The sequence below is a fragment of the Rutidosis leptorrhynchoides genome, chromosome 4 (assembly GCF_046630445.1).
Source record: "Rutidosis leptorrhynchoides isolate AG116_Rl617_1_P2 chromosome 4, CSIRO_AGI_Rlap_v1, whole genome shotgun sequence".
Lineage (NCBI taxonomy): Eukaryota > Viridiplantae > Streptophyta > Magnoliopsida > Asterales > Asteraceae > Rutidosis > Rutidosis leptorrhynchoides.
The window spans coordinates 571,484,439-571,504,573 of record NC_092336.1 but is presented as its reverse complement, the minus strand read 5'-3'; the positions used below and the strand labels follow the sequence as shown (position 1 = coordinate 571,504,573).

The following is a 20,135-nucleotide window of genomic DNA, read 5'->3' as shown; positions in this document are numbered from 1 at the left end:
CCGATTAAAGATTGTTACACACTAACGGGCAGTGTACTCGATCGTGTAGTAGTATTGTAAATGATAAATTCCGTGTATCGTTCCAAAGACAGTTGTATTAGTCAAACTAGAATTAGAAACTATATTATGATTAACTAAGTAATTGAAACTTAAAGGTACAAGATATTATGTTTTTGTGGCTATTTAACGATTAACCAAATCAGAGAAGATTAAAAGTAAAAACAATATTTTTGGTCTTTTAAGTTTATATGATGAAAACAAGTGCAAAGAAAGCAAATAAGATAGTTTGATTTAGATTAAAGAGACGAAATGTTCATCTAGATCTTTTACCCTCGGTATTGGATGTAAGTTTTGATATTAAAACCCGATTGAATGATTGTGTGTGTAAGTTATCTAATAGGTTCACCAAGAGTTCTCTTAAGTAAACACGCAAACACAATTACAAGATCAAGGGTTCCCTTTTCACTATAGTTCTTGTATTTGTAATCGGATAACTTAACTAGTTCTAAGGCTTGAAAATTGACTTCTATGTTCATAGTTATCAATAATTGTACAAACGTTCGTTGCATACAATTCATCCCTATATCGTCTAACCAATTGAATCTAATTTACCCCCTTAATCCGGTTTAGTAAACAATCAATCTAAGACAAGCTGATTGTAAATCAATATGATAAATCAACAAGAGTTCTCTTTATCAACAACATATCAATTAACTAGTTACAAATGATTTTTAACATCAATAAGCATGTTCTTGAATCAAACTTAAAACTATCACACAAAATACATTCAATCCATAAGATTACATCCAATACCTCAGTTATTAATCTTGACAAACATTATAGAGTTTAGCCATCAATCATATTAACAAACAACAGAGCAATCAAGTGATAAGTAGAATTCATTGTTAAGAACATGAAATTAACCTATTAGAGAATGAATCTTGAATGGAGAAGGTGTTGAATCTTGATTCTTGGATGTTAAGCCTCTTCAAAGAGCTTGGAGTTCTCCAAAATAGCTCCTAAAATCGTCTTCTAACTCCTCTGGTTCGTGTCTGTAAACTGCTCTCTTAATCAATCATTTTTAAAGTGGTTAAAGTAGCCCAAAAAGTCAAAAGTAGGCTGAAAACTACCACTGGACGACGTCCCAAATCCTGGACGGCGTCCAGTTGTAAAGAGCTGGACGGCGTCCCACTTGCTTGGACGGCGTCCCGTTGTGAAGCTCTGGACGGCGTCCCGATTTCTGGACGGCGTCCAGATGAACTAAGGATTACTGTCTCGTTTTTCTTCCATATCCCTTAATTTGGACGGACCAACATATCTGAAGCTTTGTTTTATCATTTTTAAAGTTCTAATTTCACCATAACTTGTGTCAGGATCAACCATTATGATATCACAACTCATATAATGGTCATAATTCATCAAATTTCTTTATAAACCACTTTCCGATACAATTTACATACCTTCGTGTATTACTTGTAGAAACCGCCTTAACTATCCTTGATTCGAGAGTATTTCTCACGATATTGCGAGAGATATATATGATGTAATTTAGCAATATCAAAACACCCCACACTTAAACCTTGCTTGTCCTCAAGCAAATATTTCTTACAAAGTAGAACAATATCAAACACACTTACACAACATAGAGTACACACATCACACAAATCATGCGAAGCACACGAAATACACACGTTTATTTGAAACGCAACTCACGCTATATGAAACACACACTTTAAGTATAACACACCGATATTGGAATCACACTCACGCTATATACACAATGAGAACACACGCACTCATTTTTGGGAGATTAGAGCCAAGTATCCAAAAAATTTGATCCTACGGAAATCAGGATCTTATGAAAACGTTTTATGTTTTTGAAAATGTAGTGCTAGTTTTTACACTAGGCACGTTTTATGATTTTGTCGGATTTTTTGAATTTTGAAAAAAATGAGTGCGGGTTTTCCGCTATTGGTCAAGCCAATCCCTCCCACAGTACCTTGCATCACGAGATGTTGGTAAGAAAATAATGTGCTTAGGAGGATACACATTACGTCCGGATATCATTGATAATCATGAAGTAATCATCTAATCCTTTAAATCAATCATGAAGATTGAGGTTCATCAGTCTTAAAAGCTGATATTTTACCTTTCCGGAGGTTATCCACTGAGGATCTGATTAATCACAGATATTTTGTATATCATGGTGCGCTCCCCATTTGACAAGACATATCTCCCTCATCTAGATAAGTCTGACTACCAGTTTCCCTGTTTGATGTTGAGGCCTTGTAGATTTCCAGTTGATGTTAGCAATGACTTTTCAAGATTTTTCATCACCCTACAACTGGTCTGAACTACAACTTCTGAAATAAATCAGCAAGTGTGTCGATTGGGAGACTTTACTCCTATGGGTTATACAAAGTGGTCGAGCGCATGCATTGCCCTGGTTCTGAACAATGAAGACCGCCCTTAGGTTTTTGATCTGGCACGAGGTCTGGTTTCCGACCAAGCTATGCAATCACCGCTCTCTCACGGTTTACACTCGTTTTGGTACAAGTGACCTACAAGTTAGCTTTACTAAACTAGTAGGATTTTCATCCAAATAATTGAATGATAGTGCAACTTCAAAGACTATTAATAATTTAAAACATAGCTCAACATTTCTTTTCTAGTTTTTAGAACACAATGTATGTAACATGGTTTTTGGACAATTTTCGTTTCTTAGGCTACCTGAAAATTTGAAAAATTTAATCATAAACGCCTTAATTTTTGTAAAACGAATTCCCGATAAATTTCTATCTCCCACCCCACACTTGAGATCATGCAAGGCCCTCATTGCATGAAATCAGAAAAAATATTAAATTTAGAGGGCAAAGTGATAGGGTGATTGTAGAAATTTTAAAATTTTTAACCTGTAAATCGTGGAACATGTAGACGGATGCCGCTGAACTTACTTCCAGCATAAGATCATCGTCCACTCCGCGATTAGCATCAAACATATATCATAATATCAAATGTTGCTGAACTTAATGCCAGTCTTTGAAGTTCAATCACGCTGAACAAAATAACAAACCAAACAAATAATACTAAAAATAATGGTGTTTCTACAACCACAACCATTTTCAAATTAGATAATATTACAAACCAAACATTGTTTAAAAACACACCACAAGAAATAAATAAATAATCTCAAAGTAATGTAACAAAATGATTATAGGCACACATGCCTTCAGTTATCGTACGACCAAAAGTAATTTCCTGAGCCATCTCTGCTTTGGCGTCCATGCGGGTATTGCTGCTCAAACCTGTTCCTGGCATCCTGCATCGCAGCATTAGAATCATAAATTGGGTAATGATGAGGTGGGTTTTGAGGATCAGTGTAGTATGTGGGTGTCAGACGTGTTATCTCATAGTACTGATCAGGGTTGGAATAAAATAACTCGGTGTGATGGTTATTCCAATCAATACCATAACTGTTCCACCCTTGATCATGTACTTGAGCAGTCTGGCGTTGCTCCATTCTCTGCTGAGCTTCCCACATACGATCATTATGAGTCTTCTGCTCATTTGGACTCAACCTCATGTTGTTCACACTATTAACCAAATTATCCCAACTAGTTTGGGATGGATTCCAAGGCCCTTGATCCTGAACATTAGTTTGAGCTTCCATTTTTGCTTCCTCTTCCTCTTGTTGTTCCTGTTGAACATTTGTTCCACTACCACTTGCTCCACCCGCGACGAAAGGCACTAAACGCCTATTTCCGTCGTACATAAGAATCTCAGCATTTACATAAGAAACTTTCTTTATAACTTTCATGGAGTGATCACACTCCATCAATCGGCTGAAATCTATGTTAAAGTGACGAGCAATCCTCATGATATAGTGGCCCCCAAGAAGAGGCTTTTCTCTCCTCGTCTCAGTGGCGATGGCTGGAAAATAGTTGCCTATCATCCCCGGAATATCCGTATAGCAACCCCGTTTTATTTGATCCATTATCCATAGATCCAACGTTTTTACCTTTTCATTTCCCTCGACTCTCGCATTGAAAGTGCATGTGATAAGTCGATGAAGAAGTCTATCATCGGGGCTTGCAATTTCATTATACCAGTGCCTACTTGATTTAAATGGCCTAGATGCATTCGGCCCACAAATTCTTCTCCAAAAACCTATCTCATTAAAGGGAACTCTACCATGGTAATCGGAAGTTGTCAAGTAAATTCTCAATTGGTTGTCGTTAAGCTCCTCGAAATGCCCAACACTCTACATAACCCAACTCTGCTTAACCCTCTATCTACACCCCCTAGTCTAAACCGAAGAAATTCATTTGACAAAGGATCACGAACGTTATTAAACCTTAAAGTTGAGTAAAATTCCTTTAATAACACCGGATAAATTTGTTCGCGGATGCTAAAAACATGCTCCCATGCGTAGGAAATTATCCTATCATAGGGAATGGCTAATAGGCGGGAAACATGGCCATGCAAACCTGCCTCATCCAATGGGGCCCAAATAAAATACCACGTGGCATTTATTGGCCTACTGTTTATCCTATTAAAAGTCTCTGCGTAATCTTCGTTGTTCTGAATTTGTCTTATCCAAACTTGAGGATCATTTAGGTCCTCCTCTTCTTCTTCGGAAGATGATGTATAATGTTGTTGTGGTGGTGGTGGTGGTGGTGGAACGTTTCTTGATGTTCTGCCTCTTTTCGATTGTCCACCTCGGCTAGATTGTCCCTGCAAAACATAATAACACCAAACCAAAAGAATATAGAAACCATTGTGTTAGTGTTAGCTAAAAACATAACCGAGTAGCAAAGGAAATTAGTCATTTCATTCAAAGTTCATAAGCATTGTGATTCATATAAGCAAAAGCATATGTCTCAAAATATTTAATCAAAGTCAACCAAAGTCAACATAAGCTCGCAAATACACTTTCAAAAATATGGATCGCAAAATTCACAATTAAGCATCAACTTAAGACTCAAGCATGTTGCGTTCATAAATCTAGGTCATAACATGTAGAACTTGTATGCAAATTATATCCATTACAATCATAGCACAAGTATCACAATTTAGTTCAAAATGACCATTATCTTTCCATAACGCAACTACATTATAGCATGCCATACCATCAATCCAGTTCAATAGGCCTAAACATGTGAAAATCAAGCATACATCTTTCATAAGAACATTACAATTCAAAGCATGCTAGAAATTCAAGAAAATTCAATTTACGATCCGGCCAAATTGACATCATTAACACCATCAACATAGTAAGCATTCACAATCTTCATAAACATCACAAACAAACCCAAAAGTCTAAAGTAAAAGCCCTAATTTCAGATTTAATCACTACAAACCCTAGATTCATAAACACACCCATTAAACATGTAATTATTGCAAAATCAAGACATAATGGGTAATTAAACAACTAAGGCATGTTAATCTAAGCAAAAATCATGCAAATCAAACGCCCCACACTTATCTTTCACCAAATCATACATATAAGCATACAAATCAAGTAATTAAGAAAGAAAAGTGTGAAAAAGAAGTAGCAATACCCTAGAAAACATGATTCAAGCTTGGATTTGAAGGAAAAAATCACGAAATTGAAAGAAGAAATTAGGGTTTTTAAGAGTTGGTTCGTTTGTGAGAGAGAAAAATAGAGAGGAGTGTGTTTTGTGATTGAAAATTGGGGTGGATAAGCCTTAAAACGCGTTTATTTTTTTCTAGGTCAGGAATCTGGACGGCGTTCAAACTTCAGGACGGCGTCCCATTGTTAAGCACTGTACGGCGTCCAAATTTCAGGACGGCGTCCCATCCTTAAGAACCGAACGGCGTCCAAAATTTTAGGACGGCGTCCAGATGAACTAAGGATTACTGACCTATTTTTTAGAAAATTCTTTGTATTTAGACGGCGTCCAATGAATTTTGGACGGCATCCCACTGCTCTGGTGGCTCAAATTCTTAATAAAACTCATAAAATTTCCCATTTTTAACACACAAAAGTTCATTTCACCATCATAGATCATTTTGTACATTAAAAACAATCACACTAATCATAAAATACTCAATTCAAACTATTTTCACGCACGAAGTTTCTTTAACGAGTCGTTCACCCAACTCGTCCCCATTTTGATTTAATCTTTGTTCTCGAAGTTGAGGTTAAACTCGTCTTCGATTTTTAGGGGACCATCGACATAGTGTTTGACCCGGTGGCCATTCACTTTAAAAATGTCGCCCTTCCAGTTCACCACTTCAATTGTACCATAAGGGTACACTCTTCTAACAATAAATGGTCCCGACCATCGAGACTTGAGTTTTCCTGGTGATAATTTGAAACGGGCATTGTAAACAAGGACACGATCTCGTTCCATGAATTCTTTTGGATTTTTCAATCACTTATCGTGCCATTGTTTGGTCTTTTCTTTATAAATTAGAGAGTTGTCATAGGCTTCAAGCCTCAACTCGTCTAATTCATTCAATTGGGTCAAACGTAACCGACCCGCCTAATTGTAATCCAAATTACATGCCCTTAGCGCCCAATGCGCTTTGTGTTCAATCTCCAAAGGGAGATGACATGCTTTCCCGTATACCATTCAGAAAGGAGTGGTTCCAATAGGTGTTTTGTAGGCCGTGCGAAAAGCCCACAATGCATCGTTTAACTTAACAGACCACTCTTTTGGATTTGCACCAACGGTCTTTTCAAGTATGCGTTTTAAAGATCGATTGGTATTCTCCACCTGCCCACTTGTTTAGGGATGATAAGATGTTGAAATTTTATGGATCACTCCATATCTTTTAAACACCTTTTCTAATTGCTTATTGCAAAAGTGGGTGCCTCGGTCACTGATAAGGGCTTTTGGTGTGCCAAACCTTGAGAAAAGTTCTATCAAAAAGGTTACTACAACTCAGACATCATTTGTTGGGAGAGGTTTTGCCTCCGCCCATTTTGAAACATAGTCTATGGCAACAAGTATGTAGAGATAAGAATGAGACTTCGGAAAGGGCCCCATAAAGTCAATTCCCCACACATCAAACACCTCGCATACTTGGATGCTTTGTTGAGGCATTTCATCCCATTTAGTGATTTGATCGACCCGTTGGCACGCATCACAAGCCTTACAAACAGTGTAGGCATCTTTGAATATTGTAGGCCAATAGAAACCGGCCTCGTAAACTTTCCTCCCTGTGATTTGGGGACCAAAGTGCCCACCCGTTGGACCAAGGTGACAATCAAGAAGAATTTGAGTGCATTCATTCCCCGAAATGCACCTGCGAATAACTCCATCCACACATCTCCTAAATAGATAAGGGTCTTCCCAAATATAGTATTTTAGGTCACTAAAGAATTTCTTCCTTTTCTGATGTGACCAACCGGTTTCTAGGTACCCCCCAACAATGTAATTGGTGAAATCAACATACCACGGGTCTTCCATCTTCTCTACTCGCATGAGGTATTCATCGGGAAAATCATCTTTAATACTCGATTCATGGAGTACTTCAAGATTGGGATTTTCAAGTCTAGAAAGATGGCCAGCCGCGAAATTTTTGGCACCTTTCTTGTCCTTAATCTCGATATCAAATTCTTGCAATAGCAAGACCCATCTTAGCAATCGAGGTTTGGCATCCGGCTTAGGGAAAAGATATTTTAATGCCGAATGATCGGTGAAGACAATTGTCTTAAATAGGACAAGATATGATCGGAATTTATCAAAAGAAAAGGCGATAGCAAGGAGCTCTTTTTCCGTTGTTGTGTAGTTTAATTGGGCTCCTTGTAAAGTCTTGCTTGCATAATAAATGGATTGAAAATGTTTCTCAACCCGTTGGCCCAAAACTGAACCAACTGCAAAATCCGATGCATCGCACATTAGCTCGAATGGTAATGACCAATTTAGAGCTATGATTATTGGTGCGTTAACAAGTTTTTTTTTAAAATGTTGAATGCCTTAGTGCATTCACTTGTGAAAACAAAGGGTGCATCTTTTTCGAGAAGTTTATTCAATGGCGTTGCAATTTTTGAAAAATCCTTAATAAATCGCCGGTAAAATCCGGCATGCCCAAGAAAACTTCTCACACTCTTCACATTTGAAGGAGGTGGAAGGTTGGCAATGACATCAACCTTTGCTGGATCCACCTGAAAACCAACACTTGAGATATTGTGCCCCAAGACAATACCTTATTTAACCATAAAGTGGCATTTTTCCCAATTTAGCACTAAGTTCGATTTCTCACACCTTATTAGCATTTTCTCCAAATTTAGAAGGCATGAATCGAAAGTGTCACCGAAAATTGAAAAGTCATCCATGAACACTTCCATGCATTCTTCAATCATATCATGGAAAATGGCCATCATGCACATTTGGAATGTTGCAGGAGCATTACATAGACCAAAGGGCATTCGGCGGTATGAAAAGGTGCCATAGGGACACGTGAAGATAGTCTTTTCTTGATCCTCGGGGGAGATGTGAATTTGAAAGTACCCCGAAAAACCATCTAGGAAATAATAAAAACTATTTCCCGCTAGTCTCTCTAACATTTGATCAATGAAAGGTAGCGGAAAATGGTCTTTTCTAGTGGCATCATTTTACTTACGATAGTCAATACAAACTCGCCACCTCGTAACAGTTCGTGTAGTGATAAACTCATCTTTATCATTGGTGGTAACAGTTATACCACCCTTTTTAGGAACACAATGGACCGGGCTTATCCATGGACTGTCTGAGATTGGGTAGATTAGACCTGCGTCTAGCAATTTAATGATCTCCTTCTTGACAACATCTTGCATATGAGGATTTAGCCTCCTTTACCGTTACACCACTGGTTTGGAATTTTCTTCCATTAAGATCTTGTGAGTGAAATAAGAAGGACTAATTCCTTTTATATCATGAATTTTCCATGCAATGGCCGGTTTGTGGGCCTGTAACAAGGAAACAAGACGTTCTTTTTCATGTTTAGAAAGAAGTGAGGAAATAATTACCGGAAGCTTCGAATCCTCCTGAAGGAAAGCGTACTCAAGATGATCAGGGAGCGGCTTAAGCTCCAAAATTGGAGGTTCCTCGATTGAAGGTTTACTCCGGTACTCGCTATCCTTGTTCAGTTGTTCTAACTCCTCCTCAGTTGGTTCATACCCATTTGCCATCAATGTGGCCATCACATCCATTTCTTCTTCAGGAAAGTCTTCATCTTCACTCGCCAAATCGTATGTACCAGTTTCATCTGATTCGGGAAATTCCTGCAAGAACTCATAATGTGAATCTATGCTTTGCATAAAATAACAAGTATCATCTGAAGATTCAGGATATTTTAATGACTTGTCAATTGTAAAAGTCGCACTAGCTTCACCAATTCTAAGGGTCAACTGCTGATCATAAACATCAATGACACATCTAGCAGTATTTAAAAATGGTCGACCCAAAATAATTGGTATTCTGTCATCAACTTCCATGTCTAAAACCACAAAGTCTGCCGAAAAAATCAGATTCCTGGTCTTAACTAACATATTCTCTATTATTCCTCGAGGTAATTTTATAGAGCGATCAGCTAGTTGAATAGCCATTCGTGTGGTTTTGAGTTTCCTAGGGGCTAATTTAAGGTAAATCGAATAGGGCATCAAATTGATACTAGCCCCCAAATCGGCTAATGCCCTCATACAATCAAGGTCACCCATTAGACATGGAATAGTGAAACAACCCAGATCTTGAAGCTTTTCGGGAAGTGTGTTGGACACCAGCGCTGAACATCTAGCATTTAAAGTGACCGATGAAACACTTTCCATCTTCTTGCGGTTGGTGAGCATGTCCTTCAAGAATCGAGCATATTTAAGCATTCCTGCAATAACATCAATAAAAGGTAAATTTACGTTAACTTTCTTTATGAGCTCCATGAATCTTGATTTTTCTTCCTCGAGCTTCTCCAATCTTTGTTTTCTTGGGAATGGGAGTGTGTTGATACGCTTTAACAACCGGTTTGACTCGCACCGTGTCTTCTTGACCGTCTGTGTGCTCATTGTCAACACTTTCTACCACATTTTCCGGCTCCTTCTCCTTCTCCGGTTCATTTACACTACCTGGTTCATTCTCTTTCATTAATGGAACATGAAAGTCAGAGACTTCTGGCATTCTTGATGGATCATAGGTTACTCCACTTCAGGTGGTGATAGCTTTTGCTTGCTCGTTTCGGGGATTAGATTGCGTGTTGCTTGGCAATTCCCCCGGTTTTCTTTCGCTTAATAATTTAGCAAGATTACTCATCTGTTGTTCCAATACTTGAATGGAAGATTGTTGGTTTCTAAATTGTTGCTCATTCTTCTCATTCGTTTGGCTTATATTGGTAACAAGTTGAGTTTGCGATGCAATTAACTTCTCCAACAAACTCTCCATATTTGACTTTTTCTCTTCATGTTGAGGTTTTTGATAAAAACTCGGAGTTTGTTGTTGGAACCCACTACTTGACCCTTGTTGGAAATTGAAATTTTGACTTTGAAGGTTGTAAGGGTTATTGAAGTTTCGGTTAAATTGGGCTCTTCCTTGAAATTAGTTGTTATTCCTTTGGCTTATGAAAGCCACTTCTTCTTTCTGAGCCATTGTCAAACCTGCATCACAATCTTTTTCTAAATGTAAACCACCACAGTATTCACACTCCACCTTCATTCCACGAATTTCCTTGGTGATCTTTTCCATATTTCGAGCAACACCATCTATCTTCACGATAAGAGAACCAATGTCATCATAAGCACCGGCGCTTGAGACTTGAGCATGACGAGTCATGGGTCTTTCTTGATGCCATTCATGAGAATATTCGGCTTGCTTTTCGATTATCTCATAAGCGTCTTGCTCAGTTTTGTCTATGAGTGAACCTCCTGCTGCTTGATCAATGGAAATTCGGGTTGCAACATCACAACCCTTGTAAAAGATTTGAACTTTTTGGAAGGTATCCAAACCATGGTTTGGACAACCTCTTAGCATTTTGGAAAATCGATTCCATGCTTCATACAAGGTTTCCATCGGCTTTTGACAAAATTGGGTAATTTCTTGTTGGAGTCTCGCGGACTTAGAAGCTGGAAAATATTTCTTAAGAAATTTTTCCAACATACCATCCCAAATTTCTATCGTAGCCTCGGGAAATGAATCCAACCAACTCCGTGCTTCCCCGTGGAGTGTCCACGGGAAAAGTCTTAAAAGTATGGCTTGATCAGTGTCCGATTAAAGCTTAAATAGAAGACATATCTCTTGAAAAAGACGAATATGTTCGTTTGCATCTTCATTCGGACCACCACTAAATTGACATCTGTTGTTAATCATTTGGAGAATAGGTCCTTTTATTTCAAATTTTACCTCACCAGGTGTCTAAGTAATTGCACTTCCTTGTCCGGTTCGGGTTGCCTTCATCTTTGCCGCCATTGATTGTCTTGGTACCACCGGCCTTGCCTCTCCTTCCATTTCAAAATTTGGAGGATGAACGGTTTCACCAAATTCAGAATATCGTGGCTTGGTTGTACTTGATTCTGAATCGAAAGTTTCTTGCTTTGATGATGATTCAAAAAGTTCAAGTACTTCTTTTGGAATTCTACCAAGCTTTCTATCAGGTTCTGTAAGCGGTGTAAATAATGGAGAATCTGAACTTCGGGTATGTGGCATATGCAACCTAAAATCTGTCAATCACACAACTAACAAAACTATTAAACGCACCGATTCTATAAGTTTAAAAATCAAAGACTATTACTAATTAAAAAAAATTAAGAAACTACTTAATCACAAATTAGTTAATAATTCTATTTTGACACAAAACTGTCCCCGGCAGCGGCGCCAAAAACTTGATGTGTGAAACATGGTATATGAATTGTTTTATGAAATAGTACGGAAAAATACCGATTAAAGATTGTTACACACTAACGGGCAGTGTACCCGATCGTGTAGTAGTATAATAAATGATAAATTCCGTGTATCGTTCCAAAGACAGTTGTATTAGTCAAACTAGAATTAGAAACTATATTATGATTAACTAAGTAAATGAAACTTAAAGTACAACATATTATGTTTTTGTGGCTATTTAACGATTAACCAAATCAGAGAAGATTAAAAGTAAAAACAATATTTTTGGTCTTTTAAGTTTATATAATGAAAACAAGTGCAAAGAAAGAAAATAAGATAGTTTGATTTAGATCAAAGAGACGAAATGTTCATCTAGATCTTTTACCCTCGGTATTGGATGTAAGTTTTGATATTAAAACCAGATTGAATGATTGTGTGTGTAAGTTATCTAATAGGTTCACCAAGAGTTCTCTTAAGTAAACACGCAAACACAATTACAAGATCAAGGGTTCCCTTTTCACTATAGTTCTTGTATTTGTAATCGGATAACTTAACTAGTTCTAAGGCTTGAAACTTGACTTCTATGTTCATAGTTATCAATAATTGTACAAACGTTCGTTGCATACAATTCATCCCTATATCGTCTAACCAATTGAATCTAATTTACCCCCTTGGTCCGGTTTAGTAAACAATCAATCTAAGACAAGCTGATTGTAAATCAATATGATAAATCAACAAGAGTTCTCTTTATTAACAACATATCAATTAACTAGTTACAAATGATTTTTAACATCAATAAGCATGTTCTTGAATCAAACTTAAAACTATCACACAAAATACATTCAATCCATAAGATTACATCCAATACCTCAGTTATTAATCTAGACAAACATTATAGAGTTTAGCCAACAAGCATATTAACAAACAACAGAGCAATCAAGTGATAAGTAGAATTCATTGTTAAGAACATGAAATTAACATATTAGAGAATGAATCTTGAATGGAGAAGGTGTTGAATCTTGATTCTTGGATGTTAAGCCTCTTCAAAGAGCTTGGATTTCTCCAAAATAGCTCCTAAAATCGTCTTCTAACTCCTCTGGTTCGTGTCTATAAACTGCTCTCTTAATCAATCATTTTTAAAGTGGTTAAAGTGGCCCAAAAAGTCAAAAGTAGGCTGAAAACTACCACTGGACGGCGTCCCAAATCCTGGACGGCGTCCAGTTGTAAAGAGCTGGACGGCGTCCCACTTGCTTGGACGGCATCCCGTTGTGAAGCTCTGGACGGCGTCCCGATTTTTGGACGGCGTCCAGATGAACTATGGATTACTGTCTCGTTTTTCTTCCATATCCCTTAATTTGGACGGACCAACATATCTGAAGCCTTGTTTTATCATTTTTAAAGTTCTAATTTGACCATAACTTGTGTCGGGATCAACCATTATGATATCACAACTCATATAATGGTCATAATTCATCAAATTTCTTTATAAACCACTTTTCGATACAATTTACATACCTTCGTGTATTACTTGTAGAAACCGCCTTAACTATCCTTGATTCGAGAGTATTTCTCACGATATTGCGAGAGATATATATGATGTAATTTAGAAATATCAAAACACCCCACACTTAAACCTTGCTTGTCCTCAAGCAAATATTTCTTACAAAGTAGAACAATATCAAACACACTTACACAACATAGAGTACACACATCACACAAATCATGCGAAGCACACGAAATACACACGTTTATTTGAAACGCAACTCACGCTATATGAAACATACACTTTAAGTACAACACACCTATATTGGAATCACACTCACGCTATATACACAATGAGAACACACGCACACATTTTTGGGAGATTAGAGCCAAGTATCAGAAAAATTTGATCCTACTGAAATCAAGATCTTATGAAAACATTTTATGTTTTTGAAAATGTAGTGCTAGTTTTTACACTAGGCACGTTTTCCGATTTTGTCGGATTTTCTGAATTCTGAAAAAATGAGTGCGGGTTTTCCGCTATTGGTCAAGCCAATCCCTACCACAGTACCTAGCATCACGAGATTTTGGTAAGAAAATAATGTGCTTAGGAGGATACACATTACGTCCGGATATCATTGATAATCATGAGGTAATCATCTAATCCTTTAAATCAATCATGAAGATTGAGGTTCATCAGTCTTAAAAGCTGATATTTTACCTTTCCGGAGGTTATCCACTGAGGATCTGATTAATCACAGATATTTTGTATATCATGGTGCGCTCCCCATTTGACAAGACAGATCTCCCTCATCGAGATAAGTCTGACTACCAGTTTCCCTGTTTGATGTTGAGGCCTGGTAGATTTCCAGTCGATGTTAGCAATGACTTTTCAAGATTTTTCATCACCCTACAACTGGTCTGGACTACAACTTCTGAAATAAATCAGCAAGTGTGTCGATTGGGAGACTTTACTCCTATGGGTTATACAAAGTGGTCGAGCGCATGCATTGCCCTGGTTCTAAACAATGAAGACCGCCTTTAGGTTTTTGATCTGGCACGAGGTTCGGTTTCTGACCAAGCTATGCAATCACCGCTCTCTCACGGTTTACACTCGTTTTAGTAAAAGTGTCCTACAAGTTAGCTTTACTAAACCAGTAGGATTTTCATCCAAATAATTGAATGATAGTGCAACTTCAAAGACTATTAATAATTTAAAACATAACTCAACATTTCTTTTCTAGTTTTTAGAACACAATGTATGTAACATGGTTTTTGGACAATTTTCGTTTCTTAGGCTACCTGAAAATTTGAAAATTTTAATCATAAACGCCTTAATTTTTGTAAAACGAATTCCCGATAAATTTCTATCTCCCACCCCACACTTGAGATCATGCAAGGCCCTCATTGCATGAAATCAGAAAAAAGATTAAATTTAGAGGGCAAAGTGATAGGGTGATTGTAGAAATTTTAAAATTTTTAACCTGTAAATCGTGGAACATGTAGACGGATGCCGCTGAACTTACTGCCAGCATAAGAGCATCGTCCACTCCGCTATTAGCATCAAACATAACATACATCATAATATCAAATGTTGCTGAACTTAATGCCAGTCTTTGAAGTTCAATCACGCTGCACAAAATAACAAAGCAAACAAATAATACTAAAAATAATGGTGTTTCTACAACCACAACCATTTTCAAATTAGTTAATATTACAAACCAAACATTGTTTAAAAACACACCATAAGAAATAAATAAATAGTCTCAAAGTAATGTAACAAAATGATAATAGGCACGCAGGCCTTCAGTTATCGTACGGCCAAAAGTAATTTCCTGAACCATCTCTCCTTTGGCTTCCATGCGGGTATTGCTGCTCAAACCTGTTACTGGCATCCTGCATCGCAGCGTTAGAATCATAAATTGGGTAATGAGGAGGTGGGTTTTGAGGATCAGTGTAGTATGTGGGTGTCAGACGTGTTGTCCCATAGTACTGATCGGGGTTGGAATAAAATAACTCGGTGTTATGGTTATTCCAATCAATACCATAACTATTCCACTCTTGATCATGTACTTGAGCAGTCTGGTGTTGCTCCATTCTCTGCTGAGCTTCCCATATACGATCATTATGAGTCCTCTGCTCATTTGGACTCAACCTCATATTGTTCACACTATTAACCAAATTATCCCAACTAGTTTGGGATGGATTCCAAGGCCCTTGATCCTGAACATTAGTTTGAGCTTCCATTTCTGCTTCCTCTTCCTCTTGTTGTTCCTGTTGAACATTTGTTCCACTACCACTTACTCCACCCGCGACGAAAGGCACTAAACGCCTATTTCCATCGTACATAAGAATCTCAGCATTTGCATAAGAAACTTTCTTTATAGCTTTCATGGAGTGATCACACTCCATTAATCGGCTAAAATCTATGTTAAAGTGACGAGCAATCCTCGTGATATAGTGGCCCCCAAGAAGAGGCTTTTCTCTCCGCGTCTCAGTGGCGATGGCTAGAACATAGTTGCCTATCATCCCCGGAATATCCGTATAACAACCCCATTTTATTTGATCCATTATCCATAGATCCAACGTTTTTACCTTTTCATTTCCCTCGACTCTCGCATTGAAAATGCATGCGATAAGTCGATGAAGAAGTCTATCATCGGGGCTTGCAATTTCATTATACCGGTGCCTACTTGATTTAAATGGCCTAGATGCATTCGGCCCACAAATTCTTCGCCAAAAACCTATCTCATTAAAGGGAACTCTACCATGGTAATCGGAAGTTGTCAAGTAAATTCTCAATTGGTTGTCGTTATGCTCCTCGAAAATGCCCAACACTCTACATAACCCAACTCTGCTTAACCCTCTATCTACACCCCCTAGTCTAAACCGAAGATATTCATTTGACAAAGGATCACGAATGTTATTAAACCTTAAAGTTGAGTAAAATTCCTTTAATAACACCGGATAAATTTGTTCGCGGATGCTAAAAACATTCTCCCATGTGTAGGAAATTATCCTATCGTAGGGAATGGCTAATAGGCGGGAAACATGGCCATGCAAACCTGCCTCATCCAATGGGGCCCAAATAAAATACCACGTGGCATTTATTGGCCTACTGTTTATCCTATTAAAAGTCTCTGCGTAATCTTCGTTGTTCTGAATTTGTCTTATCCAAACTTGAGGATCATTTAGGTCCTCCTCTTCTTCTTCGGAAGATGATGTATAATGTTGTTGTGGTGGTGGTGGTGGAATATTTCTTGATGTTCTGCCTCTTTTCGGTTGTCCACCTCGGCTAGATTGTCCCTGCAAAACATAATAACACCAAACCAAAAGAATATAGAAACCATTGTGTTAGTGTTAGCAAAAAACATAACCGAGTAGCAAAGGAAATTAGTCATTTCATTCAAAGTTCATAAGCATTGTGATTCATATAAGCAAAAGCATATGTCTCAAAATATTTAATCAAAGTCAACCAAAGTCAACATAAGCTCGCAAATACACTTTCAAAAATATGGATCGCAAAATTCACAATTAAGCATCAACTTAGGACTCAAGCATGTTGCGTTCATAAATCTAGGTCATAACATGTAGAACTTGTATGAAAATTATATCCATTACAATCATAGCACAAGTATCACAATTTAGTTCAAAATGACCATTATCTTTCCATAACGCAACTACATTATAGCATGCCATACCATCAATCCAGTTCAATAGGCCTAAACATGTGAAAATCAAGCATACATCTTTCATAAGAACATTACAATTCAAAGCATGCTAGAAATTCAAGAAAATTCAATTTACGATTCGGCCAAATTGACATCATTAACACCCTCAACATAGTAAGCATTCACAATCTTCATAAACATCACAAACAAACCCAAAAGTCTAAAGTAAAAGCCCTAATTTCGGATTTAATCACTACAAACCCTAGATTCATGAACACACCCATTAAACATGTAATTATTGCAAAATCAAGACATAATGGGTAATTAAACAACTAAGGCATGTAAATCTAAGCAAAAATTATGCAAATCAAACACCCCACACTTATCTTTCACCAAACCATACATATAAGCATACAAATCAAGTAATTAAGAAACAAAAGTGTGAAAAGGAAGTAGCAATACCCTAGAAAACATGATTCAAGCTTAGATTTGAATTAAGAAATCACGAAATTGAAAGAAGAAATTAGGGTTTTTGAGAGTTGGTTAATTTGTGGGAGAGAAAAATAGAGAGGAGTGTGTTTTGTGGTTGAAAATTGGGGTGGATAAGCCTTAAAACGCGTTTATTTTTTTCTAGGTCAAGAATCTGGACGGCGTCCAAACTTCGGGACGGCGTCCCATTGTTAAGCACTGTACGGCGTCCAAATTTCTGGACGGCGTCCTATCCTTAAGAACCGGACGGCGTCCAAAATTTTAGGATGGCGTCTAGATGAACTAAGGATTACTGACCTGTTTTTTAGAAAATTCTTTATATTTGGACGGCGTCCAATGAATTTTGGACGGCGTCCCACTGCTCTGGTGGCTCAAATTCTTAATAAAACTCATAAAATTTCCCATATTTATCACACAAAAGTTCATATCACCATCATAGATCATTTTGTACATTAAAAACAATAACACTAATCATAAAATACTCAATTCAAACTATTTACATGCAAACTTTCTTTAACGAGTCGTTCACCCAACTCGTCCCCATTTTGATTTAATCTTTGTTCTCGAAGTTGAGGTTAACCTCGTCTTCGATTTCCAGGGGACCATCGACATAGTGTTTGACCCGGTGGCCATTCACTTTAAAAATGTCGCCCTTCCAGTTCACCACTTCAATTGTACCATAAGGGTACACTCTTCTAACAACAAATGGTCCCGACCATCGAGACTTGAGTTTTCCTGGTGATAATTTGAAACGGGCATTGTAAACAAGGACACGATCTCCTTCCATGAATTCTTTTGGATTTTTCAATCACTTATCGTGCCATTGTTTGGTCTTTTCTTTATAAATTAGAGAGTTGTCATAGGCTTCAAGCCTCAACTCGTCTAATTCATTCAATTGGGTCAAACGTAACCGACCCGCCTCTTTGTAATCCAAATTACATGCCCTTAGCACTCAATGCGCTTTGTGTTCAATATCTAAAGGAAGATGACATGCTTTCCCGTATACCATTCGGAAAGGAATGGTTCCAATAGGTGTTTTGTAGGCCGTGCGAAAAGCCCACAATGCATCATTTAACTTAACAGACCACTCTTTTGGATTTTCACCAACGGTCTTTTCAAGTATGCGTTTTAAAGATCGATTGGTATTCTCCACTTGCGCACTTGTTTGGGGATGATAAGATGTTGAAATTTTATGGATCACTCTATAGCTTTTAAACAACTTTTCTAATTGCTTATTGCAAAAGTGGGTGCCTCGGTCACTGATAAGGGCTTTTGGTGTGCCAAACCTTGAGAAAAGTTCTATAAAAAAGGTTACTACAACTCGGTCGTCATTTGTTGGGAGAGGTTTTGCCTCCGCCCATTTTGAAACATAGTCTATGGCAACAAGTATGTAGAGATAAGAATGAGACTTCGAAAAGGGCCCCATAAAGTCAATTCCCCACACATCGAACACCTCGCATACTTGGATGCTTTGTTGAGGCATTTCATCCCATTTAGTGATTTGATCGACCCGTTTGCACGCATCACAAGCCTTACAAACAGTGTAGGCATCTTTGAATATTGTAGACCAATAGAAACTGGCCTCGTAAACTTTCCTCCCCATGATTTGGGGACGAAAGTGCCCACCCATTGGACCAAGGTGACAATCAAGAAGAATTTGAGTGCATTCATTCCCCGAAATGCACCTGCGAATAACTCCATCCGTACATCACCTAAATAGATAAGGGTCTTCCCAAATATAGTATTTTAGGTCACTAAAGAATTTCTTCCTTTTCTGATGTGAACAACCGGTTTCTAGGTACCCCCAACAATGTAATTGGCGAAATCAACATACCACGGTCTTCCACTTTCTCTACTCGCATGAGGTATTCATCGGGAAAATCATCATTAATACTCGATTCATGGAGTACTTCAAGATTGGGATTTTCAAGTCTAGAAAGATGTTCAGCCGCGAAATTTTTGGCACCTTTCTTGTCCTTAATCTCGATATCAAATTCTTGCAATAGCAAGACCCATCTTAGCAATCGAGGTTTGGCATCCGGTTTAGAGAAAAGATGTTTCAATGCCGAATGATCAGTGAAGACAATTGTCTTCGATAGGACAAGATATGATCGGAATTTGTCAAAAGAAAAGACGATAGCAAGGAGCTCTTTTTTCGTTGTTGTGTAGTTCAATTGGGCTCCTTGTAAAGTCTTTCTTGCATAATAAATGGGTTGAAAATGTTTCTCAACCCGTTGGCCCAAAACTGAACCAACTGCAAAATCCGATGCATCGCACATTAGCTCGAATGGTAATGACCAATTTGGAGCTATGATTATTGGTGCGTTAACAAGTTTTTGTTTAAAATGTTGAATGCCTTAGTGCATTCACTTGTGAAAACAAAGGGTGCATCTTTTTCGAGAAGTTTATTCAATGGCGTTGCAAATTTTGAAAAATCCTTAATAAATGCCCAAGAAAACTTCTCACACCCTTCACATTTGAAGGAGGTGGAAGGTTGGCAATGACGTCAACCTTTGCTGGATCGATTTCTCACACCTTATTAGCATTTTCTCCAAATTTAGAAGGCATGAATCGAAAGTGTCACCGAAAACTGAAAAGTCATCCATGAACACTTCCATGTATTCTTCAATCATATCATAGAAAATGGCCATCATACACATTTGGAATGTTGCAGGAGCAT

The 20,135-nt window shown here is 37.8% G+C and overlaps 1 non-coding gene across 1 annotated transcript; it reads left to right on the top strand.

Moving 5' to 3' along the window:
* The first annotated feature begins 10,938 nt into the window (after positions 1-10,938).
* On the top strand, positions 10,939-11,045 carry LOC139846132 (small nucleolar RNA R71). The gene has a single exon (XR_011758872.1). It is a non-coding gene; the product is annotated as a small nucleolar RNA R71 (small nucleolar RNA).
* Positions 11,046-20,135: the final 9,090 nt, after the last annotated feature.